The following is a 10716-nucleotide window of genomic DNA, read 5'->3' as shown; positions in this document are numbered from 1 at the left end:
TTTTGGCATTTTGTTTTAAAAGTCGACCAGGTTGTACAAAAAATTGGTTTCAACAGGTTTACCACACGAGTGAGCGCCGCTCGTCTAGCGTCATTTTCAAATTTTTGGCTTTTACCGGTTTATGGTTTGGGCGGTGTTTACACACCTAATTCTATTAGTAATTAAACGCACTTGAGCACTCCAAAAACCTAGATTCAACCAAAACGACATTAGTCAACTACTTAATTCGTTATTCAATCAAAGCCTAATGAAGTAAAGAATCGATCAACAATCGAAACCCGCTTCCAAATCAATTGAAAACACAACCCTCGATTCTTGAAGATGCACCAACCGACCCTTGGTCTCAACCTAAAACGAGAGTCACAAAACCTTTTCGTTAAACCTTCAATAAAAAAACTTAACGAGATTTCCCAACTTTTAACCATTAAAACTCCTTACCTTCAATGAAGCGACGAGAATATCGCACACTTGCAGCCTTGATAGCGAAACTTACGCCCTTGTATACTCCCTAACACCAAACAAATCCTTATTACCCACTTAGCCATAAACAACGATAGAATTCCATTAATACACAATCTTACCAATCATAGGAAAAACAACCGAGGCACAATGGAAAAGGAATAAGAAAGGAAAACAAAGGAAAGGAGTAGGGTAGAAGAGAGACATATTTCGACAAAGGAAAAGAGAGAGGAGGAACCAATGGAAAAATTCGGTAAGAGGGGAAAAGAAAAGGAATACGTTAGAAAGGTAGATAAATAAGCAGTTTTGGTAAGAAACCAAAATACAACTCTATCGATTTTCGATAACCTTTAAAATTCCTTAATTAACTCCTCCTATCCCTACATTCGCTCCCACACTTCCCCACACCCTCAAACACTTTACTTTTCTCCCCAAATCGAGATAACTTCCCACATCCCATAATTTCCTCCTAAAATCACTCCATCTTTCCCACTACTCGAATTTTAGTCAATCTCAAACTCTCACATGACACAAGCAGACAAAATAAATGCCTTATTTGCGCAAGGATTTGAACTTAGGATCTCAAACATAACCAACACTCCACTTAACCACTAGACCAATAAGCCTATTCAAACATATTTTATCAACATTTATTTTAAGTCTCTTGACTAGGGATAAGGGTTTATTCAATTAAAAACAAAACTTTTGCCCAAGCCAAGGCTTGAACCCAAGACTTCTTAGACACTCCCAAAACATATAACCACTGAAATAGATACACAATTGTGTAACAAAAATACAAAAATAATTACTTGGATTTTGGGCGTTACATGATAATTGTGTTACAATACTCTATATATAGAAGGATTGATCAATAATGCAAACTTGAATACCAACAAAGAAAAATTAGTCAATGTGAAAGACTAATAAGTTCAAAAGCATAGATTTACATTATATTTTGAAAAACACAAAATGTCATGAAATTAAACATTTTGTTTTGAGAATGATTATATTTGATATATATACTTACTTTTGTGCTCTCTCATATGAGTTGTGTCGGAGATATTTTACTAAGGATGGATAGTTGAAGGTCTCATAGTTATGTGAACAATAATATTTAAGAATTCACTAAATAGTAAAAAGATGAATGAGTATATTATTATATATATATGGTATCTTGAATGTTGAATTAAACATTCTTTAGTAAAAGAGCGTACATTTTGCACACTATGAGTGCGTTAAATGTTGAATTAAATATTCTTTAGTAAAAGAGTGTACATTTTGCACATGTTGGTTTCATATATATTAAGGATAAATTAAAGAAATAATATATATCACCATAGTATCGTAATATTTAGTATAATTGCACATTGTGAAATTATACAAGCTAATAAGTTTAGCTATCTTGCTAAAGAAAAGTCATTTTGACTCTTAATATTGAAGAATTAAAGTAATTGGATTCTTTATTCATTTACCCAACTTAAAGTTGGATTAAAGTTATGTAAATAAAATGGTAAAAAATTGTATTAATGAGAATTAAAGTTGTGGTTACAACTGATGCCATCTACTTCCTAAAAAAAGGAAATGATGTCCAAAAACATGTTAAAAATAATTTGGTCATGTTAACCTATGAACTGATTTTATACTAGAGATTCAATCTCTAATTTATGATAGTGAATGTGAGAAAAGAATTTTCTTTGTTTAGTAGTATTACAATTAGAATGAGTTTCACCCTATTATTAAACACCGATAATAGGAAACCAACCTTTAATTCATAACCTCTAATTTTAAAGTTTAATGGGTAAAAACAAGTTATTGTTATTTATCTGTGATGCATTAATAAAACTCATTTTAAAACAAGTTTAATAGAAACTAGTGCGGTCCACTGCATATAGAGGATGAGTTTACATATTATGTGTGGTGTATTTTCTCTCCTAATACTAAGAGTTATGGTTCAATCTTGAACTCTTTCAACCTCATTAGAAATCCAAAATATATCCACTAATTGATGGTTCAAATCAAGAGATATCATATTGTATACATAATATTTGTTTGTGTGAAAGATTATAAAGTAAGTTACTAGCATTTTAAAATAGAGGGTTGTTAGTAGTTTATAATGTTGGTAGTAATAATATTTTATTATGTAGAAAAGTCTAATAAATTATAATTATTGATTAAATAGTTGTGTTGTAAAGACGTATATTTTATACGTAAAGTTATCTTATAAAAATATAGCTTTATGTAAAGTTATTTTGTAAAACAACACAATCTTATAAAAGGACATCTTATTAAAAGATATATCCCTTATGAAAGACTATCTCATAGAAAGATACACCTATTGGATGTCTATATAAAAACTTTTCTATTGTATATGGAAGATGTATAAAACCTTTGAAAATATTTACGCAACTCAAAATCATTATATTTTAATATTATATTTTAATGCGTGTAAAATATTATTTTAAGGTTCGAACTTCGTTTTCCTTATGAGAGTTGATTTTGACATGAAATACAAAAGTAGAAATACAAACACGGTCTACTGAGCATTAATTATGGCCCTGGGTTTTGGTGGCGGGAGTAAAGTTTTCCTTCCCGCTATCATGGCCAGGTGCACCACCTCCTGGATGACCTCCTCTTCCTGGGTGTACACCTATCAGATTTCTCCGAATCTCTTGCTTCATCTTCTTTCCTAAAGTAGAACCCCAACATTAAAAACAAGTCACTGAAAAATAAACCAAAGACATATATGTATATATAAGTAATTACGAAGGTTTTAGGTGTGCTTACCAATTAAGTGCGTGTTTGCGGTTGAAGATAGAGGTAAGAGTAGCGAAAGTGATAACAGTAGAACAAGTATTGACAGCACAGGGATCATCTTACACCCCATTTTGGGTGGAAGCCGATGTTTGGCAGCTTTGATCTGATAAGGGGTACATAGTGATTTTTTTTAAGGGATTAAGGGCTACATATATAACTGCTTAGTGCTTACTGCACAATATACTTTTGAGTCCCATTCACCAATCATAAACCACAAAAGTTTGATCCCATTTGTGTTTTTCAACAATATAGCTGCTTAGTGCTTAATGTATCCGATATTTTTGGGCCCCATCCATGAATCATAAACCACAAAATTTCATCCCATTTGTGTTTTTCAACAAAGCTAGTCGACCGGCCTTGATTTCTTTCTCCACTCTTTGAAAAATCATAGTCACTATGGCTGCCGTGATTGACATATGGTAGATATCAATTATTCTAGTGTGGAATTTTTTCTACGGACACTGAATTCCAGGATCAGCACTTAAATTGTAATAATTTACCGTGCATCTGCTTTGCTAATTTTCGTTATCAATGATATAAACTTATAGGGATACGGGCCATTCGGAAGAAAAATGAAATGTTGATATTGCAAAAGAAAGTGAAATCCGCAGTGCTTGGCCCAAGATGGTGTGACTGAGTCAAAGGCACTCAACTTCATTAATCCACATGATCAAGTTTCTTTGTAATGTATATTGATTGCTTTGAATTTATATATTCAGGTATGGCTGATAAGGAATAAGATTGCCTTCAAGTTTTTAATTTTTAATTTTAAATTTTTTTTTACAATTTTTTTTTTACTTTTTATAATTTTTAATTAATTACTGATGTGATATAACAAGTGAATTATCATGTAAAACAACCATATATATTTGAATTTCACATCAGTAAATTAAATACTTAATAAATGATAAGGAGGAAAAAAGGGGAGAAAAACGCTATAAAGACTTTTTGTTTTGTACGGTTGAATGTCAAAACAAAAGGAGTAAATGATTTTAGAGAATTCTGTATATTGGGAATATGGATATTTTCTTATTAAATAGTAAACACCACCAATAGATTGCAACATCGGTATTTGGATGTAATTGTTTTCTTTTCTAGATTAACCTCTCTTTCTTTTGGTCAAATTCTAGATTAAACTTCATTCTAAAATTCCAACTTTGAAATTAAACTTTTAGCAAAAACCTTTCAGTTTTAAACCATTGAGACCAGTAAAAAAGTAAAATTTGACAGTAAATACATATATATTATTAACCTCAACTATATTTTACCACATAATAATTAAAACTAATTATTAAGGGAAAAATAACAAATCAGTTTAATTATTAATCTCATCTACATATTAGATTAGTGGTACATAATTCAAATAAGGAAAAAATTTATATTAATTTGGTCGAGAAAGTTCTGAGAAAATGAGGAACTACTATGAGTTTCATCACGAAGTGGGCACGAGATTCAAAAGTACAATGAATTCAAAGCCTTGGTACAAGGCCTAATGGATAATTAGGAACTAGAATTATTTGAATATAATGAAGGCCCGAAGGTATGTTTAGAAATTGGGGCATCAATGCTATATCTCAAGAAGAAACTCAAGGAGGGACCTTGTTAGATATCGCCCTTATGAACGAGAAGTGTGCTAAACAATTGAATGCAGAAGAAATTCCTATAGTTTTTAGAGCTTACTCGAGTAATGTTCGAACACACTTGTTGCTTTTAGCCTAGAAGTGATAAGAATCCTCTGTGAAATAGGCTCATGTCCAAACATCATTATTTTAATGAAGTGCATCCTTGTTTTCATTTTGAGCAAATCTTCTTTCATTCTTTCCATACGAGTAATTATTCTTTCATTATTCTTAAATTCATACATTCTTTGTATATTCTTTTGCACCTACAATAGGTCCCTGGATATCAACGACATGAGTAACGCTACTACAGACTCAGAATTTTCTTTTGAGCAAGACCTGTGTTTAGGGGGATCTTGTGACTTTGAAGATGACGTAGACTGTGGCTTATCTCCGGACTTGTTGAGAATGGTAGAACAAGAGGAGAAACAAATCTTACCTCATAAGGAATCAATGGAAATGGTGAGCTTAGAAGAGGGAAAAGAGGTGAAGATTGGAACTGACATTACCACAAAGACGAAGTGAGACCTTATTGAATTACTCTAAGAATTCAAAGATGTCTTCGTATGGTCATACCAAGATATGCTCGGGTTAAGCACTGACATTGTAGTACACCGCCTTTCTATAAAAGAAGATTGCAGGCTAGTTCAGCAGAAACTCCGGAGGATGATGCCTGATATTATGTTAAAAATAAATGAAGAAATCAAAAAACAATTTGATGCTGGGTTCTTACAAGCGGTCAAATATTTAGAATGAGTAGCCAACATCGTCCCAGTCCCTAAAAAGATGGGAAAATACGAATGTGTGTGGATTACAGGACTTGAACAAAGCCAACTAAAAGACAATTTCCCATTGCCTCAAATTGACACTTTAGTGGATAATACAAAGAGCTACTCCTTTTTTTCTTTCATGGACGGCTTCTGGATACAATCAGATAAAGATGCATCTTGAAGACATAGGAAAAACTATATTTGTAACCTGCGGGAACATTTTACTATAAAGTGACGCCATTCGGATTAAAGAATGCGAGAGAAATATATCACAGAGCCATGGTAACCTTGTTCCATGATGTGATGTACAAGGAAATTGAGGTTTACGTCGATGATATGATTGCAAAATCCGCAATGTAAAAGAAACATGTGCAAGTCCTGAGAAAATTGTTCTTAAGATTGAGGAAGTTCTAGCTCAAGCTCAATCTAGCAAAATGCACTTTCGGAGCTAGGTCAGGAAAGCTGTTAGGCCTTATAGTCAGTGAAAAAGGATTCATGATTGGCCGAGATAAAGTCAAGGCGATACGAGAATTACCTCTACCACGTACTCAGAAAAAAGTTCGAGGTTTCCTAGGAAGACTGAATTACATTACCCGGTTCATTTCACTACTAACCGAGAAATGTGACCCCATATTCCTTCTTCTGAAAAAACATAATCCAGGTGTATGGGACGAAGAATGTCAGGAGGTTTTTGACAAAATAAAATAGTGCTTGTCCAATACTTCAGTACTGTCACCACCTAGGCCGGATAGGCCACTGATATTGTATTTAAAAGTGTTTGATAATTCCATGGGATGTGAGCTAGGCCAGATGATGAGACAAGAAGGAAAGAAAGAGCGATATACTATCTCGAAGAAGTTCACTGATTGTGAAATAAGATACTTGCCTATTGAGAAATTATGTTGCTCCCTGATCTGGGCAACTCAGAAGATTGAGGCAATACATGTTGTACCATACGACTTGGCTAATTTCAAAATTAGACCCTTTAAAGTATATGATGGAGTTTACTACTTTGAATGAGAGGATGGCTAGATGGAAAATTTTACTTTCTGAATTTGATATAGTTTATGTGGGCTGGAAAGTCGTGAAAGGGAGTGCAATAGCAGAATTTCTAGCTAGTAGAGTCTTGGAGGATTACGAGCCTTTGAACTTTGATTTCCCAAACGAGGACATGCAGTATGTGGCAATCACTGAAGAAAATTCCTAAGTGGGTCACATTTGGAAGCTAAACTTTGATGAGCCTCAAACGCTATGGGCAATGGAATTGGGCGATCTTAGTATCCCTAAGTGGAGATCATTATCCTATTGCTAGCAAATTGGATTTTGATTGCACAAACAACATGGCGTAATATGAAGTGTGCATCATGGGCATCCGTGTAGCCATAGAACGTAAAATTAAAGTACTAGAGGTATATAGGATTCCACATTGGTACCAACTCAAAGGAGAATGGGAGACAAGAGATCCCAAATTAGTTAGCTATCGAAAGCTGGTTCTCAAATTGATTGATGAGTTTGATGACATTACTCGCTATCTCTCATGAGATGAAAACCGGATGGTCGATCGTTGGCTACTCTAGCTTCCATGATCGAGTAAACAAACTAGAGGACATAAAGCCTATTCGGTTGAGTACTTATGAGACTACGCTCATTGCTATAGTATCAAAAAGAGGAAAGGGATGACCATCCTTGGTACCAAGATATACTACAATATGTGAAGAATCGCGAGTACCCTGATCAAGCAACGGAGAATGATAAGAGAAAATTGAGGAGACTAGCCATTGACTATGTCTTAGATGGGGAGATCTTATATAAAATGGGAAAGGATCAGGTACTATTAAGATGCGTGGATCCTGTGGAGGCTAACAAAATCTTAGAGGAAGTCCATGAGGGTATTTGTGGAATGCAAGCCAATGGTTTCACGATGGCTACATAGATTATGAGATTCGGGTACTACTGGTCCACCATGGAAGGAGATTGCATCAATTATGCCAAGAAGTACCATAAATGCCAAATTTATGGGGATAAAATACATGCACCTCCTTCACCTCTTCACGTTATGACTTCTCCATGGCCTTTCTCCATGTGGGGTATGGATGTCATCGGCCAATATCGCTGAAGGCTTCTAATGGGCATCGCTTCATTTTCGTGGTCATTGATTACTTCACTAAGTGGGTGGAAGTTGCTTTATATGCTAATGTCACAAAGTCGAGAGTCAACAAATTCTTGAAAAAGAGATCATATGTCGATATAGAATGCCCGAAAGAATCATATCCGACAATGTGTTGAATTTGAACAATAGCACAATAGTGGAGGTTTGCGGTCAATTCAAGATCATACACTAGAACTCGTCACCGTATCACCCAAAAATGAATGGTGCGGTGGAGGCAACTAATAAAAATATTAAGAAGATCATGGAGAAAATGATCGAGACCTACAAATCCGGCATGAGAAATTACCATTTACCTTCTCATGCTTATCGAACATCTATCGGGACTTCCACTGGGGCAACGCCTTTCCCTCTGGTTTATGGGATGGAGGAGTTTTACCAATTGAAGTTGAAATTGCTTCTCTCTGGGTATTGGCTGAGCTAAAGTTGGATGAAGCAGAATGAATCCAATCTCGATATGATCAGTTGAACCTAATAGAAGAAAAAATGCTAAAAGCTATTCACCACAGTCAAATGTATCAAAAACGAATGATGCGAGCCTACAACAAAAATGTTCATCCTAGAGAATTCCATGAGGGGGACTTGGTGTTGAAAAAGATCCTTCCTCTACAAAAGGATTTTAGAGTTAAATGGATGCCAAATTGGGAAGAACCTTATGTGGTAAAAAAAGCCTTTTTCTAAAGGAGCATTAATTTTGAGCAAGATGGATGGTAAAAATTTGCTTAATCCTTTAAATTCAGATTCAGTCAAGAAGTACTTCACCTAAAGAAGGAGAAGGGACCAAGGCGAAACTCATAAAGGACACTTTGAGTCCTAAAAAAAAGGAGAGGCCAATGTGAAAACCCGCAAAAGGTACCTCGAGACCAAAGGGGATTTGAGTTGAAAACCTAAAAAGGGTGGCTCAAATTTTGATCAAAATGGAGCATGCGGTGATCTTGCTATACCTAAATCAAGAGGAAAGAGAATCGCATCCTGAGCATCACCAAAGTACTCTAGATCTCATAAACACATGTCAAATTCAAAACTTTTTAGAAAGTTTATACTGAGAAGTTCAGTTTGTGATCTCGGGGCACCTAGTCTTCATATTACTTATATTGAATTTTCTATTCTTGGAATACTTTATTCTTTTCAAGATACGTGTTCCCAATCAATTCCCTTTTTATTTTTTACCATCCTTGATAATTTATTCATTTCGAGCTATGCTCCAAATTGATTCTATTCTTATCTAGTGTTATGATTTTTGCAAACATGTTGTATTGGAATAAAGATTAATGGACTAATAATACTTTCACAAAGGAAGTTCTGCATATTATTCTAGAAGTTACAAGAACTTGAAACAGGATTATTGTTTAGAACGTACCAAGTTTAAAGGTTGGAAATATCTGAGAAGGAAGAGTCTAAATTAAGACTACCCCTTCGGATTTTTTTATCAAAAATATTGATTGAACAAAATGACAAAATATCATGTCAGTGATAAAGCTTCAATGAGCAAACAAGCAATGATCACTAAGCAATAAGAGGAGGTTATTCTTGGAGAAGAAAATTCTACATTTGTGCATAAACATCTGGTCACGACACCCTGGGAATGGTGAAAAAGACCAAAATGATTCACATCTTGTACCCTTGAATTGCAGTAGGAGAGGTTTGAGAAAGAACTAGATATTATACCCCGGGGTTACGGTGGGTGGAAGATGGTACAAATCTTATGTCTCAAAAGTTTAGTGGGATAAACCTTGAAGTTACAAGGGAGACAATCTGATTAAGTAAAATGTGAGTGTTTCTTTGGAGATACCAACCGAACAAGATGGCGTTATAACATGTCAGTGATAAAACCTCGACGACCGACGAGCAAAGATAGCCCAAATATTTAAAAGGGATCATTCTCATGACATTCTGCATGCATACGAATATCATTCATACACATCTAGTTAGCGACATCTAATTCATTTTGATCATAACATCCTAATCATTAGGCATAAATAGGCCCATGAAATGGATTCTACAGGTCATGTTTCCTAGAAAACAGATCGGTGAAACCACAATTCCTATACCGCTGAAGTTGTAGTGGGATGGATTGAAGTCGTTATGGCGAATCTTATCTCCTTGAAGTTGCAGTGGAGCGGATTGAAGTTACAAGTGTTATCTTCCTGAAGTTGCAGTGGAGTGAACTGAAGATAGCGAATCTTATTTCCCTGAAGTTGCAGTGGAACAGATTGAAGCTATAAAGTGCAGATCTTATCTCTCTGAAGTTGCAGTAGAGCAGATCACATTAGACCTTATCTCCCTGAAGTTGCAGTGGAGCAGGGGAACAGATTAAAGTTACAAATTATGACAAATCTTATCTTTCTGAAGTTGCAGTGGAGCGGATTGAAGCCACCAGCCTTGTCTCTTTGAAGTTGTAGCGAAGTAGACTGAAGACAGCAAATCTTATTTCCTTGGCATTGCAGTGAAACAGATTAAAGCTACAAATTATGGCGGATCTTATATTCCTGAAGTTGCAGTGGAGTAGATTGAAACCACCAACCTTATCTCCATGAAGTTGTAATGGAGTAGATTAAAGTTACCCTTTCTTATCTCCTTGAAGTTCCAGTGGAGTAGATCGAAGCTACAAATCTCTTCTCCCTAAAATTTTAGTGGGTAAGAACAAGGCTACGTGAAGAAGAGAAGCACCAAAAGAAGTCAAGATTTTCCAACACCGAGCAACATTGGCCTCTCTTGAAAGTCTTTGCTCCATTCTCGTTACATGACAACGAGCAAAGAGGGGCACCTGTAAATGGCCTAATTTGCCAGGGCCATTCAGAAAATTAAAACCAAAATAATTTAGAAACCCAACTAAATAAATTAAAGCCAATTAAAGCCAAAAGTCCAAAAATAACGAAGTCCATTT

This window comes from Gossypium raimondii, chromosome 10, assembly GCF_025698545.1.
Source record: "Gossypium raimondii isolate GPD5lz chromosome 10, ASM2569854v1, whole genome shotgun sequence".
Classification (NCBI taxonomy): Eukaryota; Viridiplantae; Streptophyta; class Magnoliopsida; order Malvales; family Malvaceae; genus Gossypium; species Gossypium raimondii.
Note: the sequence above shows the minus strand (reverse complement) of the source record.